Source organism: Nomascus leucogenys, chromosome 25 (assembly GCF_006542625.1).
Source record: "Nomascus leucogenys isolate Asia chromosome 25, Asia_NLE_v1, whole genome shotgun sequence".
Taxonomy (NCBI): Eukaryota; Metazoa; Chordata; class Mammalia; order Primates; family Hylobatidae; genus Nomascus; species Nomascus leucogenys.
In genome coordinates, this window is record NC_044405.1 from 1,659,558 (window position 1) to 1,679,253 (window position 19,696).

At 37.7% G+C, this 19,696-nt stretch overlaps 1 long non-coding RNA gene across 1 annotated transcript; it reads right to left on the reverse strand.

Annotated features, from left to right (window-relative positions):
* Positions 1–8,863: 8,863 nt before the first annotated feature.
* On the reverse strand, positions 8,864–19,470 carry LOC115833144. Its single transcript, XR_004028587.1, has 3 exons — positions 19,281–19,470; positions 16,024–16,153; positions 8,864–11,036 (listed from the first exon to the last, which is right to left on the reverse strand). It is a non-coding gene; the product is annotated as an uncharacterized LOC115833144 (long non-coding RNA).
* Between the last annotated feature and the right edge of the window lie 226 nt (positions 19,471–19,696).

Consider the following 19,696-nt stretch of genomic DNA (forward strand, 5'->3'; position numbering starts at 1 on the left):
AAATATAATACTTTTATAAAGATGTGTGCCAGTTACCTCGTATCTATTTCTGACCTGCTGAAATATAAGTTCTAATGGGAATACAACTAGAGTGACCACCCATCTTGGTTTTCTCAGGACCAAAAGGCTTCCTAGGATGAGATATTTTCAGTGCCAAAACAAGCACCGGGAAAATTGAAGGAGTTGGTCACGATAAATACATCTCCTACCATAGAAGATTGTAAACTACACTAGCATTTATTGAAAAACAGCCTGTCAACAGCATTAGGTTCATCCTGCATACTATTATTCTGAATAGTTTCTTCTCATTAAAAATGTGTTGCAATTTCTAAATTACATATAAATTAATCTATCGAATTGTTGTTTGCAGAGCATTTTCTTATATACAAAAGAGCTGAGCAAACCTAAAATCATAAATTCAAATTTGCACTGTGAAAGCCAAGCAAAGTCAATACCGGAAAAGCCAACCTCAATCTTATAAGATGCAGAAAGAGCTTAGATTACCTCTGCAGAGACACTTCAGAACAAAAGGGGAAATTAAAACCAGAAAAAGATATTTACTAATGAAATCCCTGAGAAAGACAAACTATCCAACAGGTGATAATAAATGATAAAATCTTAAAACTGGAAGATCCTAAAATTCACCCATTTTCTATCCAAACAAAACATTTTCTCCAGGATTTTGATGTTATTTATTAAAGCTTGAATACATCTTCTGACCTATTATTCCAAAAAAATTAGTCTTTATTTCTCACCAATAATTGTTTCCCATACTTTATTTAAATATGATCCTCTTAATTTTCATAATTTTGCTTTACATACATTTTTTTAAAAATATGTAACCTCGTATATCCATGTGTCGTTAGAACTAAAACTAAAATTCAATATTATTTTCTGCTTGACGTCTGCTAAAAATGGAGGGTCTCAAATGGTCTAACTGCAAGTTCCCCCCCTCACTTTGCTTGTGTGAATAAAGCTCCCTAGCTGAATAACTCTCCTTAGTGAGGTGACCAGGCACAATTTCTGCCTGTTACTGGGGAGTAGGTTTCAGTTCCCAGCTAGCCTATGGATTTATTCAAACAAGCCAATCACACCGTCTTGTGGGAACCAGGACATCTTGCCCTCTTGATACTACAAAGCCTGCTCCCACAGCCCCTGGTTGTTCACTCTGTTCCTGGTGATATACTCCCTGGCATGCAGTGTCCTCCTCTCCTGGGCTGTGAGTGTAGGTGACTAATAAATTGCTGTCTATCCCATCTGTCCAGTGCCAGGTATTGTGTATTTGGCCATCACCTTAGCCCTAGAGTGGAAATCCCTTCCTCACTAATGGGGTAAAGAGGAGTCCATTAAAACAACCCATACTTATGGTATCTTATACAATGCTACACGATTCTGCTCAGTCTTGTATTTTCCAGTGGTTTCCACTCTTATCCCGCAAAATCACTGCTGAGGTGAAGCTAGAAAATCATTGAAGTATAACAAGACATTGAAATAGGCATACTTTTTGATTGAGTGCAAATGAGGCTCTTATAATCACTGTTGAGAGATGAGTAAACCCCAAGCTTTTAAGAAGCTAGTTGTTTCATAAGAACTATAAGTAATGATTGGGGGGGACTAGTATTCAGAAATTTTTGTAGACAAAGAAAAGTTGAAAGAAAAATATGCATTTGTTTAGCAAAGATGCTATTTTTTAAAAATCCAGTTCTAAATTTTATATGCTAAATGAGAAGATGCTGTGTATGTTCACAAATCTACAGATAATTTCCTTCTCTATTTTTATAAATGGTTTAATTCTCCTTTCAAACCTAAACTTACATGCCAGAAGTTGTAAGAACAACAACAAAAAAGCGACCGTCTGAATTTTAATACCTTACTTTGCTCCTACTCCCTGTGAAATAAAGAAATTGATAAGCAATGGGCTGGTTATAGGTGGACATTAAGAATTATTCATAGAAAGTTAACAGTGGAAAGGACATGAGGAACTCCCCAGCCCAACCATCCAGCTCTCACTGAATTAATGGATGTGAAAATGAGGTTCAGTAAATTGTCTGTGTAAGTGTCAGATGTCAGTGTCAGGCTCTCTAATTCTCAGCCCAATTCTCTTTCGGCACCCTTTGCCCCTCCCCCCACTTAAAATTAATTGAAAATTGACTAAAGAGCTTGGCCAGGTTCCTAATGTGGTAGCTTAGCATATTCACTGAATTGCAATGTAATGCATTAAGAAAGTCGTTTCTTTCTTACCCTGGTTCAGACACATTTATCTGAGAATCTAAGGACCAATACAAGATATGCCAATTAAAGAGTTCAGAATTTATGACGTCCATGGATTAACTAATCAATAATGCTACTTGGCATCTTTCAAATTTAACAAAATTTGAAATGGCCTATGGTTACATATCAAGGAGGCATAATTACACAACGTATCAAACATCTATAGGATCAGTCCAAACTAGAACTTACCTCTGTGTATTTCCTGCATGCATGCGACAGTGCACACTACAAAGAATGAAGTCACCCAGTGGAAGCAAGAAACACAAATCAAAACTGAACTGAAAATAGAGCTCTAGGAAGCCTCAGAAGCAAGAAGCTATTGCACAAGATGGATCCTTGGTTGAGAAGGGGATTCTTGCAAGGTTAGACTAGATGAGACCAACCAACTCAAATAAGCTGAATTAAAGGATAAACCAAATAGCTAGGAGAACTTACACACACATGCACACACGCACACACACAGGCGTGCACACACACGCACACATGCACGCATGCACACACACACATGCACACACCCACGTGCACACACACACACGCATATGCACGCACACATACACAAACACACACACGCATATGCGTGCGCACACACATTCTTTTTTAGAAATTATGCAACTCAGAAATGCATCTCTAAATTACAGGGAGAAGAGAGGAAAAAAATACAGGTTTTGTGTATCCTACTTGGCATCTCCAGAAAATATTGAAAAATGAAGTCAGAAGTTCAGTTATTTTTTATCATATAGATGTTTTCCTTTTTTGAATTCCACATTAGGTTATGAAATTCTCTTCGGGATTAGAAGAGTAAAATCATATAGATGTTTTCCTTGTTTGAATTCCATATTAGGTTATGAAATTCTACTCTTTGGGAAAATTGCAAAATAAAATGAGAGTAATTTCATGGACCTTCAACCGTGATGAAATCCTTACCTTGAAAAGCTAAGAACAGTAAAGTAAATGATTGAGCAGGTAGGGCCTCCACAAGTGGAAGACTTTCCCAGCCAAATTTCAGCAACAGCCAAAAAGACTAGGCCATTTCCAAAAAACTAACTCAACAATTAATAGTGATTTATTACTCAGGAACCTGACATTAATTAAAGCAAATTTAGCAGTATCCTTATCACTTGAAGTTGATGTTATTGCAGTTGGCTGGAAAGAGAATACAAATTACTTCAGCAAGGGCTGCCAGTCACTCACGTCCTCCTAAAATGCCTTTCTACCCCAGCAGAAAGGTTTCTGGAACTCTTGAACCCCTAAATTAAATTATGTTGGAGCGACCCTAGCCTGAATGTTCTCTTAATCTTGGCCATCTGCACTTACTCGAATGTATGACTTTGCTCTTTTAACAACTCCAAAGAAAATGTATGATTAAAAGAAAAAGACAAATGGCCAGAAAAAAGATTTGAAGGTAAAAATTTACTTGGATTGTATAGTTTGATTTGCAAGAATACCAGACTTGGTTTAATAATTACTGGATGGTAATTATAGCCACAAATCTGTAATAGGTAATATTTAATTAATGTGTTAGAGCAAGATGATAATCTGATAAATTCAATTAGTTTATTTCATTTACTTTTGTGACAAACATAAATCCTAATTCACAACTCTGGGATACTTAAATAGTCCAAAATGCAAAACTAACAAGAAGGAGACAATATTAAGTTCCTTTATATACATTTTCTAATTACCACAAATATTGACTTCTGACTTCAGCCTATATTCAAAATGAGATGCCAACATCTTAAGAGCTTAATATGTCTATCAGATGTCACAAATATACTTTAAATATTTTGGTGCTAAATATTTAAGTATTTGGTTTTATAATTATTCTTCAAATCATTGGTGCAAAATAGATAACAGAGTACTCAATTTCAACATATCTCTTTTTTCCCCCAAATTATCTGAATTAATCATTTGGATAATATCAGATCCAACTGATAGTCTCATTAGATGGCATCGTTGAAGAAGTGACTCTGTCTCAGCTAGGAAGACCCCATTGCCTGTCACCTTGCAAGTAGCAGTCACTGTAATTCCACACAGTTCCTGAGACAGTGTGAATGAAAATTAACATGCATTGTTCTTCTTCTATTTTGTCCTTCCAGGGATTAATCTATTTTACTGGTTCTTACAATATCCTTATAAGGTAGGTACTACTCTTTTCCCAAAGCTTACAAATAATTCAATGAAGGCATAAAAAGCTTAAATAACCTATAAACAATCATACTACTCCAAAGGAATGAAGCTGAGATTTAAGCCTAGATATATTATCTATTGCTGCATAACAGATTATTCCAAAACTTAGTGGCTTAACACAATAGCATTTACTATTTCACAATTCCTTGTAGCTTCTCTGGGTCTTCTGGCTCTGAGTTGCTTACTAGGAGAAAATCGCAGATGCCCCAGTGTTCGATTGAGAGTCGATCCGCTTCCAAACCATATAGTTGTTGGCAGGATATTGTTCCTCGCTGGCTATTGGAGTGAAGACCTCAATTCCTTGCAGGCTGTTGCCTGGAGGCTGCCCTTGTGGGCTCTCTATGGGGTGGCTCAGAACATGGCAGCTGGCTTCCAGAATGAGCAAACAAGACAGCCCCAGAATGTGAGCAAAATAGAAGTCACTGACTTTTACAACCTCATCTCGAAGTGACATCTCTTAGAAGCAAGTCATTAACTCCAGCTCACACTCAGTGGGAAGAAATCAAACGAAGGTGTGAATATCAGGAAACAGAGCTCATTGGAAGCCATCTTAGGAACTACCACACTAGGAATGTCTTTTTGTTTTTTAAAAATTAAAAAAAAATTTAACAAAAGCCTTATAATGACATCACTTACAAATCTGTGCTGATGGTATATCTCTACATTCTAATGAGTTTGTAAAACCCCCATTACTAATCACGCATATATGGCATTTCTACAATTTTATTTATTTTTTAATAACTATGTAAGCATAAGCCTGAATTACAACATAGTGTAATAGTAAACAATTCAAAAGTGAATTCTAACTTGCTACTACTTGTCATTTTGACCTTTAAAAGCATCAGATCTTGTAGATTATCTATAAAATGTAAAAAGTGTTAAATATTTTTTGATATTATACATAAACTATGTAAAAAACAACAATTTAGATGCAAGAAATTTTTGTGAAATTGACATAGAACATACCAAATAAAATAAAATAAATAAAATAAAATAAATAAAATAAAATAAAATGGGCATGGCAATCAAATCTTTACCCTCCGCATTTAGATGGACTGGTAAACACAAATTCAAATACAGGTGAGTCTTACTGTACTTTATAAGATAGTGAAGGAATTTCACTATCATATTAAAGTATATTCATATAACCAGTTATATAAATCTAAATAGAAGACCAATTTTCTCTAGTTATGAGATGGCAATCAGCAGGTTTATGAAAAGTTGGACCTAACTAATCCAGCTTAGCCTCAATTCCAATTATGCCTTTAGAAGAGGAAATTGTGATAATACTTGCTGGACCTGAATTACTATCAAAATTCAAAAAGTATGATCACATTCATTTAACCACCAGCCAATTTTATTTAAATCAGGACTGTTCAACAAGAATATTCTATCAGCCATTAATGATCTGAATTCTGGTTTATCAGATTAATTGAAATATAGCACCTGCTTTTAAACAGTTATCGGGCATTTGTCTTTTGTAATAAGTAAAGCAGTGGCTTACTATTATCATTAGTAGGTTTTATTGTTTGTTTGTTTTGAGATCTGCTATCAAGTTTGCGCTCTCTCCCTTATAAGTACAAGCCGAAAAGTTCTGTAGTCCCCATGACCATCCTTGCTTCTGATACCAACTGCAAATTCAGGAAGCTCCAAGATTATGCATATGCTTGCTAGTTTGATAGAGGTATTCACAGAAACTCAGAAAAGTCATTATATTCACAGTTGTAGGTTATGGTAGCAAAAGAATACAGACTAAAATTAATAGAAGGAAGAGTCACATAAGGCAGATCTGGGAGACATCAAAATATGCAACTTGTAGTTGTCCTCACCCAGTGAAGTGGTGCAGACTGTGCCTATTTCTCCCAGCAATGAGTGACAGTACACACGGAGTCTCACCAACTACAGATGCTCACCTAAGTTTTAGTGTCCTGAGTTTTATGGGGGCTTGGTCACATTGACATGACTTACCACATGGCTGATCATAGTCTCCAGTCCCTCCAGAGGTCAAAACGATAACATGTCTTCCAAGAATAAATAACATGTTGTTCCACTGTTAGCATAGACAATCTGGTGTGGCCCAAGACCTCCAGGAAAACAAACTCATATAAGGCAAGGGCATTCCAAGGTCTTAGAGATTTACCTCCCAGGAGCCCAGGGATAAGGCCAAATCTTTCTTTGGACAAAATTAATTCTTTACTGCACACCAGCGAAGATCATTTTTGTTGCAGGGATGTGTTTTTTTGGACACATCAAATATTCTATCAGTGTTCCCAGGCACTACCTTTGCTCTTGTTGGCACCTGTGTAAGAGAATCCAGGGCCTGAACCATTGTCCACTCAAACAGACCATACACACCTGGTCCAGGTTTGTGCATGGCTCCCTTTTCCACAGTGTGCCACTTGCTATAGCTCTGACCAAAAACTCCCTTGCCCTTCGGAGCTTCATTTATTTTTAATTTGCTCTGTCATTGCATTGCATGCAATAGAAGCTTCCTGGTGGAAGCTCAGTGTTCTGCTCAGTCCCAGACATGTTTTCAGCCACTGTATCATTGCCTTAGGTTGTGGTTTCCCCAAAGCAGCATCGGAGGTAAGGACTTGTGTGCAGGAGTTCACTTGGGAGGTGGCTTTAGGAAATAGGAGTGAGTTTCCAGGAAGTGTGGGATGAATACGGGGGGGGGGGGGTTGGGGTGCGGGGAGCAATCCAATATGAATATATAATCTCATATTGAGTACAAAAATCCAATACGAGTATGTTTTCGAGACTGCTGCTAAGGAGAGTGGTGAATTATTCTACTGCGATCTTTTGAGGGTCCACACAATGCCTCCCAAAACTATCTACAAGAGGGTGGATAGGAAACATTGATCCACTGGCTTATATTCCCCATTGGTCAAACATTGTTCTGCTGAGGGTCACTCCGGCCACAGTCTTTGGTATAAAAAGAGAACTAGGGCAGAAGTCAAAGACATTGCTGTCAGAAAACTGGAGAGTGCACTGGAACTCTCTACTCCAGGTGTGGCTGGAGCCAGAGAAGGGACCTCAGCCGTGTCTGCTGCAAGTATATTACCTATGCCAGTTGTTTACAAATGCAGAAGAATATCAGAATCATCTGGAGAACTATTAAAGAACACAGATGCCCTGAATTGTAGAAGAGGGATAGGATATGGGCCTTTGTATTCTTACCAAGCTCCCTGGGTGATTCTGATACTTACACTAGTGTTTGAGTAGCACTAATTGGTACTTCATGCAGACCCTAGAAGGACAAGGCAGGCTCAACAGGAAGTAATTTGACATGAATTTCATTGCTGTTAACCCGAACTCATGGTAGGTCTAGAGTGGGATACAGGCTGCCCCATGCCAGTTCTGCCATGGACTTTACCATCCCCAGTTGTGTTGGTTCGGTCCACGTAATTGTTGTTCCTGCCTGCTCAGCTAGCACCTTGACACCCTACCTTGCTCTTGCCAACTCACTCCCTCAAAGAAAAGGAAAAGAACATTTAATCTGTTAAAGATATTTAATGAACACCTGCTATAAACTAGCCAATTTGATACACACTTTACAAACATGATTTCATTTGATGCTCATGACAAATCTGTGAAGTAGGCAGTGTTATTCAGATTTTTCAGATGAGAGATCTGAATCTCAGGGAGACCTGAAGCCACGTATTTCTTGTGGCCTGGATTAGAAAACAGATGTTTTGGCCTACATAACTGCAAAGTCCTCTCCATTCTTGTCTTTGGAGACAAGGTGTAACCACCACCTGCATTAGCTTCACGAGAGCATTTCTGTGCTCTCTTAAACTTTGAAAAGGCAGATACCTACATAAGCGAACATCTTATTTTGTAGCTGTCAAACCAGTCACCAAGTATTAAAACAGTATCTGATCACACTTGGGCTGAATAGGTTTATTTAATGGAAAAGGCATTTATTGAGCACTTACTATGTGCCATGCCCAGTGTTAAGTGCTTCATATACAACATCTCTTTCCTTTACTGTTCATAGAAACAGGGCATCATCAGCTTCTTCTTGACCTCACAGAAGAACATATTTATCTGCCTGTAACAAATATGCAGTCAGGTGTGGTGGTTCATGCCTGTATTCAGGCCCGTTATCCCAACACTTTGGGAGGCCAAGGCAGGAGGATCACTTGAGGCCAGGGGTTCCAGCCCAGCTTGGGCAACATAGTGAGACTCCACCTCCTCCCTAAATAAATAAATAAAAATATTAGCTGGGTGTGGTGGTGTATGCTTTTGGTTCTAGCTACTTGGGAGGCTGAGGCAGGAGGATCACTCAAGCCCAGGAGCTCAAAACCACAGTGAGCCATGATCGTGCCACTGCACTTCAACCTAGGCAACACGGAGAGACCCTGTCTCTAAAAAATAAAAATGAAAAAAAACCCTAGCAGCTTGGTTACTCAGAAAATAGGTCCTCACGGATCATGAAGGTGATAAGACGTGGTAAATTTTATTCAGATATCTTGCTGGTTTTATTAGATCTGCTTAAATATTTTTGGAGCCTGGAATAAGACAGCAGTTATTTTTGAAGTTTGAAAATTATGACTGAACTTCACTTATTATTCATAGATCTTTGAAAGAATTTTTAATTATAAGTATAAATGTGTTTTAAAATGTTAAGAAGGATTTCAAACATATCTTATTGTTTAATGGCAGTTTAGCCCCTATCTTCTAATGTTTATTTTCATTCCATATATTCTATCAATAATTGGTTCTTTCCCATTTTCGATTAGCTTTTATTAGCAAAGAGCAACCTTATAAGCATAATATAGCACATCCACATTTAGTGCTTCTTGTCCCCAAAATGGCAATTCAATTCGCCTCAGGACTCATATGTCCATACTAAGTTGCTAATCTTTTTCAAAGCTGCTCCAGACAGCTTCAAAGCAAATATACTTAGTATATTACTTTGTATTCTTTGAACAGACAGCAACATAGTTTTTGACAGCTTATTTTCAAGAGCTGAGCACGAAGACATTGTAAAACAGTCTAAAGGCATTTAGACTGGTGTTAATGATCTGTTTTGACTCTTTCTTGTCTTGTCTGCAGTGTCTGATGTTTCTGCATCAGCTGCTGCTGCTAAAGATAAGATGACATTTGATAGTTCGGTTCATCCTATGAAAAGTTTAATTTAATTACAAAAGGGTCTGATTTGCTAGATTAAAAGGTCAAGTATTATAAAATTCATTTCTGGTGCAGAGATTTGAGAAAGCTGCACAGTGCAAAGTTCAAATAGTCAGAGAAGAGCAAGACACTTTAGAAAATGAGGAAAAATTAAAAACTGTTGGCTAATTTCATTGGGGAAGGAGAGACTAGAGACATTCTAATATATACAAGGAGTTGAACATGCCATTTACAATAATTTATTGTCAGTATTTTTTTTTTTTAGCCTTTTGAAAGTTTTGCATCAGGGTGATTTGCCAAAAAAGGGGTGGGGGCAAAATTTAGGGAGTTATGCTAAAATTGTCTCTGTTTGAAAATAGCACGAGACTCTACAGAAGTATTAAGATAAGAGTGCTCCTAGACAGCACAGGCAAGGACTTCACCACCTCTTCCCCTGCTCACCGTTTTACGTCAACCACACAAGCTCTGCTGACTTTTTATTGGGGACTAAATGTCTCCAGACTTAAAAAAGAAAAAAAAAATGCAATGAAATCCAGATAGCTGTGTTTGCTCTCAGTCCACTGAAGACGAGAGACACTATAAGCCAACGCTTTAGGGCGACTTCATTTAAGAACATGAAGTGCCTGAGTAATAAGAAGGACTGTGCCCACAGTGCCAGGGTCAACTTGACCAGCTGAATAAAACAGCCTGCAACAGATAAGTGACTACCTTAAGCCAAAGAATAAAGCTTTACAGAGGTACAGCTGGTTAGAAATGAGTTCGGTTAGAAGTGAGTGTTAGTAACTGAGTGCATAAAAGAAAGAGGGAAACAGCACAAGTGAGGGAAGCTGATGGACTCACAACTTGGCTTCATCCCATAGATCAAATGTTGATCAAAGGATAAAAGTGGATCTAAAATGACTCAATGATTCCTGGCTAGAGCTGATGAAAAAGTGGCTGCTTCACTGGACAATATGGCATGAGGAATGTGAGGAGCAGCTGGCATTTCAGTTCCATTAAAAACCCCTCCAGCTTACCGTGGGTATTCAACTTGTGCTGGCAGCGATACTTCCACACAGGAGTTTTCGCCAGGTGGTGCGACAGCACAGGCAGGTTGCGCCAGTGAAACTTGATCTCCCCTCACTCATGCCACCCCTACTTTTAAAAGAATCTAATTAGAAAATGACTGGAGGAAGAGAATGTGTAGATGTCATATACCCGGACCTTCCGTAATACATTTGATCCAATGCCTTGTGAAATCCGAACTGAAAAAGTCGTACAAATGGATTTGGACAGAAATGCTGTTGCATGGATTGAAAACCGGCTCAAAGACTGTAAACAAGGATAATGACAAATGCCAGTGCAATCAAGGGCCAGTAGATGAGTTTTCCACCAGAAGACAGTGTCCAGAGATGCTCCATGAGTCAGGATTCGAGTTCATTTTTGGTCAGTAGGTGTATTACCTACAAAGGAGTGAAGAGTATATGAACAAAATCACAGCCGACTCTCAATGTGAAGGAGGGTAAAATTAATAGAAGGAAAATTACACTGAGTCAAAAGAATGCTACAAATATAGAAGTGGAAAATCGCCTAAATAGTTACTGATATGAAAATAACTGAGATTCTTCCCAAATTTCAAAGATTTAGAACACACCTGTAGATCAATGTAAACAATCCAGTTTGCCTGCCATTTTATCATCTTTCAAGTTTTCGATTTATGCTCCAATATTTATTTGAACAAAATAATGATATAACTTATGGCAGTGAGTATTCTTAAATTTGAAAATCTCTAAAAAATGATATTTATTCATCCCCAACCTCCTACTTTTGGGACCCAGATTTTTGGATGCAGGTTAATTTGCATGCTGATTTACCAGCTGAAAATCTCAAAGAGTAAAAACTTGGAAGCATTTGTAGTCAGTCAACTAAAGTAAAATGTAAGGAGAAAAACTATAATGAAAATACAATTTATAATATTTGCACATGGAACTTATAATGACTGGTTAACTTTTAATGTGAAGAATAAAAATTTCCTGTCATGATGAAATGAATCAATTAATTACTTATTAATTGTACTCCTATTATGTGGCTAGCACTTTACTAAAAAGTCGGGGTTTTTTTTTGTTTTTTTTTTTTTGTTTTGAGAAGGGTTGTACCAAAGCAAAATTAGAAAAATAAAAACAAGGAAAGCACATTTCTTTGTCTGAATAAATCATGCTCACAAGTAGATTCTTAGAATTTCAGAGCTAAAAAGGACCTAAGTCTTCACTGATTCTGACCTTTTTTATTTTGGATGAGAACTGGACTCCTCAGGGAAGTGAGACTCCCTGGCTCGCGATGATGTGGCCTGCCAGAGTCCTTTGGGAATGTCTGTCTAGATGCCTCCCCAAAGCTGTGTATCCACGAGACTCAGTGGAACTTTTCACTTCCCATAGGCTTCCATCAGGCCTGTGATCTCACTTCACATCTGTCCTTCCAGCCATGCTGGGCCTAGCCCAACAGAGCCACAGACTACTTTGCCCAGGCATTTATTCTGGAACCCTGACCAAGCCTGCTGACTGGGCTGGGCTGCAGACTGTAGCGTTCATCAGTGATTTTCTTTGCGCCAGAGTGAGCACCACTCTAAGTCAGAGTCTTTCAGAACTTTGGAGCTGCTTAATCCTACAGAACTTTTCCTTCCTGCCATCATTGGCCTCCACCCAAAATGCACACTCCCATCGTCATCTGGTCTCTTACATCCTCATCCTCACACTACTCGGTTTCCTATCCTATGACTCATCCTTCCATTCCTACTCAATTTCCCTGCCAACCTCCTGGCTTTTGCTCTCATTGCTCCCTCTGCCTGCCCTGACTACATGCTCCACCTGGTGAAAACCCACTGTCCTTTCAAGACTCATCACAATCACCTCTACAAAGGAGATGCCTCACCCTAGCTGCAGCACCTCATAGAATTGACAATCCCCTCTATTTTTGCATTCCATATAGGGTGTAAAAGTGGAGACGATTGCCAGTTTGTGAGATGTAGCAGCTATGATATAAATGGTTAAAGAATTTCTTTGCATGTCTGCTGCCACTAGAATCTAATCCCTCTAAGGGCCTAGATAGTTCTCTACCCACAACTGTATCCTCAGTGCCTAGAACAGTATCTTCCAGCACACAGTAGATTCTTACTAAATGTTTGTTAATGAGAGATAAGCATCTCTATTGGACCATTAGCTCCTTGGAGGCAAGAATAATGTCTTCCTTCCCCACTACCCCATAGCTCCTGGCACCCAGTTGGTTATCACATATGGCTGGATAATTACATTAAATTCTTTCTATAGTGACTCTCTGGAAATCTTCTTTCCCTGTAAATAAATTCCTCTGTTCATTCGAGCAGTTCACCCAGCTCTCCCTCTATATAGTCACCTCTTTAACGTGATTCCTCCTTAAGATGAGACCTCCTATTTTGTCCTCGCCAAACAAGGTTGCTCAGTCTCACAACTCGTTTTATCTGCAACCTAAGGTCAGTCTATTAATACTTCTAGATCCCCATTTCAGCTCAATTTCTTTCCTTCATAGACAAGATTATGGAAAGAGCAGTCTACATTCCAGTCCTCATCAGCTTTCAGTCCCTATTTCTATTGAAATAACTCTTAATAGGGTCAAATGCAATGGACTATTCTGGGAAATATTTCCGGCTACTTCCAGGCTCAGTTCACGTGTTTCTCAACTTCTCTGTAATATTAGGCATTGCTGCATGAAGTATCTTCCTCCTCCACTTCCTTACTTTCTTCCCACTTGTCTTTTCTAATTTTTGCAGACTTTTGGAAGTGCCTTGCCTTCTATTTCATTCTTTACCTGGCATTCTGTCCTGACACCTCTAAACCTTATTCTCTGGTTCAACTAACACCTTTACAATGATGAACGTTAAGTTCATTCCTCTTCTAAGGTCTAGTTTTATTTATCCCTCTGTCTCTGGAAAGCTCCACTTGGGTAATCTAAAACACTTCAAAATCAGTCTTTCTAAGGTAGAATACATTATGTATTTCCCCTAACTCTTCTCTTCCTGTTGTAGTATCTTACTTAATTAGTAGTATCCCCAATTATCCTCTTTTCTGAGCCACAAACCTGGCAGATATTTCTAGACAACCTTCATTTTTTTCCTCTATATCCAATTTCTGCCATTCCACATCTAAGGCCCAACGTCTGCCATTCTGCTTCCAATATTACTTTCACATCCATGCCTTCTTCTTCATCCTTATGACTACTATGTGAAAATTGGCTCTAATCACCTTTTTCCTGTTTAACAAAGATAAAAATGACTTCTGCATGAGTATTTGCTGTGTGTCCTTCTCCCCTTTGCAGGATTTACTTAAGAACCATCTGCTGTGCCCATAGTCATAATGGTTTAAAAGAATTGAAAATTGGAAATAACTAGAAATAGGACCAAGAAAGAGAGAAAAAAGGTAGTGGGGAGAAGGAACACATCCAGGAAACAATGAGAAGAGTTTTTTAAAAAAAGTTTACACTGGAACTGAGGACGGAAAAAAGTTTTCAGTGTAGTGCTAGGGTTTGATAGAAATAGAAATGTGAGTGAAGAACGATGATCTAATACCGTTCCTGAAATTCTAATAAAGGCTTATGTTGCATTTAAATATTTTCAGGGGCAAAAGTTGTGTTTATCTGATTATGGCATCACAAAGAGACCGGTCCACATGAAGACCAAGGTTTACATGATTCACGGTTGAATATTGCAGTAGCCTTCTCTCTAATGTCCTCGATATTCCCTTCATACTTCCACTTGGATATTAGAGTGGCATTTTAAAGATGCAGACGTGATCATGACAATGCCTTGTTTAGAATTTTTAAGCCATTTATCCAAACTGTTACAAAAAGTTCAAGCTCCTGATTTAGGTATAATTGCTGTTTATAATATGACTCTTGCCCAAACATGTCACCAAATCTTCAGACACTCTCCAGAACTAAAACCATTCTGAATAGTTAGCAGTCAGTCCTCTGAAGACATAGCACTTTACATATGATTTTCTCCTCTATTTTAAATGTTCTCCTTTCCTTCTTCACATCAACCAATTTCTATTTGTATTCAAATCCCATACAAATGACTACTCTTAGAAGCCCAATGCACTGTCCATTGCCACAAATGACTACTCTTAAAAAGCCTTCTTTGACACCTGAGTCTGAGTCAGATGATTAGCCCCATTCTCACAGTAAACAGCTCCCGTAAACTTCATGACCCTCCTTTCCTTCCTCCTCCTTGAGACAGCCAACTTTACCAGTTTAATTTTTGCCTGCAATAATTTTTTTCAGAGTATTTATAAACATTGTGTGCAATGTGTACATTTTACAAAACTGGATGACATATATTATAAAGCTGATCAGCAAGAATATAGATAGGACAGTAGCCTGAATTCTTTCAAACAAAAAGATGAATAAAGACCTGCCATAACAAATAGTAGCAATATACTATCTCTTAAGGTGAACTGAGTGTTAGAGGCATATGAAGATTTATACAGTCCAGTAGGTCTATGTAGACTCCATGAATGACAAAGGGAATTAGAGATGCTCTGAAGACAGTATTTAAAAATCAGTGAATAAGGATGAAGTCTTCAGCAAAGGGGTCAGAAAAGCCACATACATACTTGGTAAAAGAAGACTCAGCTTCCTATCTCAAAACAAAAATATAATAAATCTCATATGGATTAAATGCTAGAATGTAAATATAAAACCATAAAAGTACTTGAATAAAATATAGAAAATTATTTTTATATTTGCATAAAGAAACCCCTTCTTAGTGCAACTTGAAGATCAAATACCTTAAAGAAGAAGACTACTTCGAGTAGCTAAAAAAAAGTACAATTTTATGCTTTAAAACTATATTTTTTCATGATAGTTGTTTCTTTTAAATGTTATAAAACATGACTTTTCTGCTTTGTCTCTGACCATGTCTTCATAAAAATGACAGAACAGCTATTGCTTCAGTCAGTTAGAAGAAATATTTATAGATGATCAATATTGGCCTCTGAATGTAAACTGCAATATCCACCTGACTAACCAAAGAAATTGCTATCTATCTTGTTTATGGAATTTTTCTATCCTGGAAATTTTGTGATTCCTGGCACATATTGTTCTATTGTTTTATCACACACTTCATGTTTATCAGGCTTTTTCATATTTGTGTATCCATGGATATACAAATCAATGATTTTCTTCCTCCCTATGAAATATAATTGTGGGATTTAAGAATTTAGCAGCCGTAATTTTCTATTCACCTTCTCTCCTTAAGACTAAGTAATTATAGTTCCTACTATTTTTTGCAGATGACTCGTTGAATATTTCAAAATGCTATCTAAATTCTTTATCAATCACTGTCTCTTGTTTGATTAGGGAGCAGAAGATGAAGAGTAGCCTGAGACGGAAATCTAAGAATCAGAAGTTGGAAATTTTTACCCGTGTTTAAGGCTTGACAGTCAAGACCAAGAGGCAGAACTGGGGCATGCAGCAGCTGAGGACAAAGTAGCTCCCAGAGCTGTAGAATGCATTGAGGCCAAATCAGTGGACACGTGCAACCAGCCACAATCTAAAGTGAGAAGATCGATAGAGAAAAGAAGGTAAGGCAAGGTCATGATGGAAAACTTAAACACTTCTGTTAAAAGTAAGCATCTCAAGGGAGACTCGTGTGCCTCAGGCACTTAGTGAGAGGACTTGAAAGAAAATTGAGGGATTATTGGAAGCCACGAGTGTGGCCAGCCTGAGAGACTCATGTGAGCCAGTAGTTCGTTCTGTCTTTTCCTAATCAATTCCAGCTATCTTTCCAGACTCAGAAACTCAGAAATGTCTCCAAGTTCTCCTTCCCTCTTAAATGAAAGAAGTGAACATGGAGATTAACTTCTGTGAGATGAAACATAAGGAACTGCACCAATGTTTTATTTTTCTAGGACAGGAGTCAGCAATTTTTTTTCTGTAATGGGCCAGATAGTACACATTTTTGTTTTGTAGGCCATCCAATCACTGCACAGCTATTCAACTCTGCTTTTGTAGCACAAAAGCAGCCACAGACAACACATAAAAGAATGGACACAGATGTGTTCCAATAAAACTTTATTTACAGAAAAAGGTAATGAATTTCCTAACTCCTGTTCTAGAATTTGGTTGTATTAGATGTGTTTACTTACAATTGTTAGATCTCAAGCTAGGTTTGGGAAATATTTTTATTTAGATACATAAATCTTCGTTATAACAATATTTTAGGAAGTAATTGAGCTATGATGTTTTAATCATGTTTTAACTAATATTAAGTGCAAAGGAATTTGATTTTGATTTTCATAATTTACTTTCTTATTTAAAATCAGAGACCTAATGTGACTTTCCACTTCAAATCTGTGATTTGGTATTAATGCTAATATGAACAGCAACAGGAAGGATGAGTTGGAAAGCGTTTTTTTTCCTTTGAGACAGAGATGAGTGAAATATATACTCTTTAAAGTGATGTTGGAAAGTGCCTTTTGCTGGTTCTCGGTTTCATCTTGCACTGTGGCCAAAATAAGCAGCACTGACTCTTTTCTTTTTTTTCATGGTTTCCAGTAAGAAATCCCTCTCTAATTCCATCACCAGCTCAGGATGCTTAGTGAACCTGTAGAGACATACTGTCCATGAAGGAGTTCAAGAGGCCAAATGATCAATTATTTGCCAAAGGAGCTGAATTTTGTTTACTTGCCTGTAGTCTTTTAAAGAAAACAAGAAAAATTAGCAAGGAAAGAACAGCGAAGAAATTGAAGAGGTCTCTGAGTGTATCAAGCATCTACAAAACAATTTTGTCAGTCAAGATGTTGCAAATGGTGATGAATAGATCATGTCCCTATTTGTTAATATACTCCATCAGGTTATTTTGAGAGAAAACAAGGATTCTGCTGCCAGAATGTTTTCCATTGCTATAACTTTTTCAGCATTTCTACTTACTTATCATTAATACTTTGTTACTTCTTTTCACATTTTGAGAGCTAAAAGGGCACATCCATTCAAGTCAGTTCACAATTCAGTTCAATGAATATTTATTAAGTACCTTTCATGTGCCTGGCAATGGTCTAGGAGGTTGAGATACAACAGTAAACAAAACAAAGATTCGTCTTATCATGGCACCTATCGTCTTGTGGAAGGAGACAGTTAATAAGCCATAAATGCAATAAATAATAAGCATATTATTTAATATGTTAGAAGTTAATAAATAGTGGTGAATTCTGAAGGCTGGAGCAGGGGATGAGGAGTTACTATATTTGTTAGGGGTCAAGGTAAGTCCCTGTAAATAGAAATTGTAAATAAAGGCTAGAAAGAGGAGTAATAAGTTAGCCAACAACATACTTGGGGAAACAAGATTCCAGGAGTGGAAATATCTAAAGCAAGTGCCCAAAAGTGACAGTGTCCTTGGAAAGTGGGAGACTAGCAATGAGCACAGCCTGGCTGTAATGAAGTGAGCTCTTGTGGTGTAGGTAAGGAGTTCATGGAGTATAGGATTACAAAATTGGGGCTAGAAGACACTTTGAGGCCCTCTAATGTCTTTTATTCTTAATGCAATGAGAAGCTGCAGCAGAGTTTTGGACAGAAGAGAAACATAACTTGACCTTTGTTTTAACAGCATCTTTCTGGCTTCTATGTTGAGAACAGACTGAAGGAAATTGTCTTAGTTCATTTGGTGCTGCTATAACAAAATACCTGAGACTGGGTAATCTATGAAGAACAGAAATTTACTTCTTACAGTTCTGGAGGCTGGTAAGTCCAAAATCAAGACAGGTTTGTTTCTCTGCTGAGGACTGCATTCTCCAGAGGGGAGAAATGTTGTGTCCTCACATGGCAGAAGATGGAAGGGAGAGAACCCACTCTCAAAGCCCTTTTTAAAAGGACCCTAATTCATTCATGAGAGAGGAGCCCTTATGATCTAATCTCTCCCAGAAGCACAACCTTCTAATACCAGCACCTTGTTGACTGGGTTTTAACATGAATTTTTAAGGGAACATCATATTCAGGTCATAATAAAAAGTAAGAGCAGAAGGAAGAAGAACAATACAGAAGCTATTGGTATGATTCTGTTGACTGGTGGTGGATTTTCTGGGTGATGAGAAATCATCAGATTCTGAATAGGAACCAAAGGATCACTCTGTTGCTGATTGAAGCATTTGAGGACCTCGCCAACAATTAGAATTGTCTTTTTAAACTTCGTCACTTACTCAAGCACACCTATAGCTCATAAATATATACTATTCTTCTTTCTAATATTTCTAAAGATTTAGAGGCAGACTGGAAAAAAAGTATATTCTAATTCACATTGAGAAGAGAAAAAAGACAGGGGTTGTTAAGAATATTGAAAAGATGATAGGCAAGACTAGAAAAATGTGTTGATCAAGTCAGGCTGAATACATGTGATCCACCCATCAAAGCTAGACTATGGTAATAGGATGAGACTAGGGACAAGCTAGGAGCACAGAAACTAGAGTAAAGAGAATTCTAGTATGTAGCCCTACCTAAAAATGTATAAAAATTATATATAAAATATTACTATTAAAAGGTCATTATATTTCATACTTTTGGGAACGTATTAGGTATCCAGCAGTGTCTAACACATTACCCCCAAAACTCACCAGCTTTAAAAAAGAAACACTTATAATTGCATAGCTTCTGTGAACTAGAAATCTAGACACAGCTTAGCTGGGTACCTCTGGGTTGATGTCTCTCGAAAGGTTTCAGTAAAGATGCCGGCCTGGGGTATAATCTTCTCAAATCAGGGAGGATCCACTTCCAAGCTCACTTATGTCGCTTTGGCAGCCCTCAAATGCTCAAGGTTATCTCCAGATTTTACTGCCATGTTATATGGTTCCTCCATAGGGCTATTCACAACTTGATAGCTTGTTTCTCCTAAGAAACAGAAGACAGAAGGAAAAAGAGAAAGACAGAGAGAGACAAAGACAGGAAAAAAGGCATCCAAGATGGAAGACACAATCTTCTTATAACTTAATCAGGGAAGTGACATACCATCATTTCTGATACATTTTATTCATTATAAGCCCCATAATCAAGAGAAGGAAGGGGATTGATTATACAAGGACATGAATCTTAGAAGGTTATCACTGGG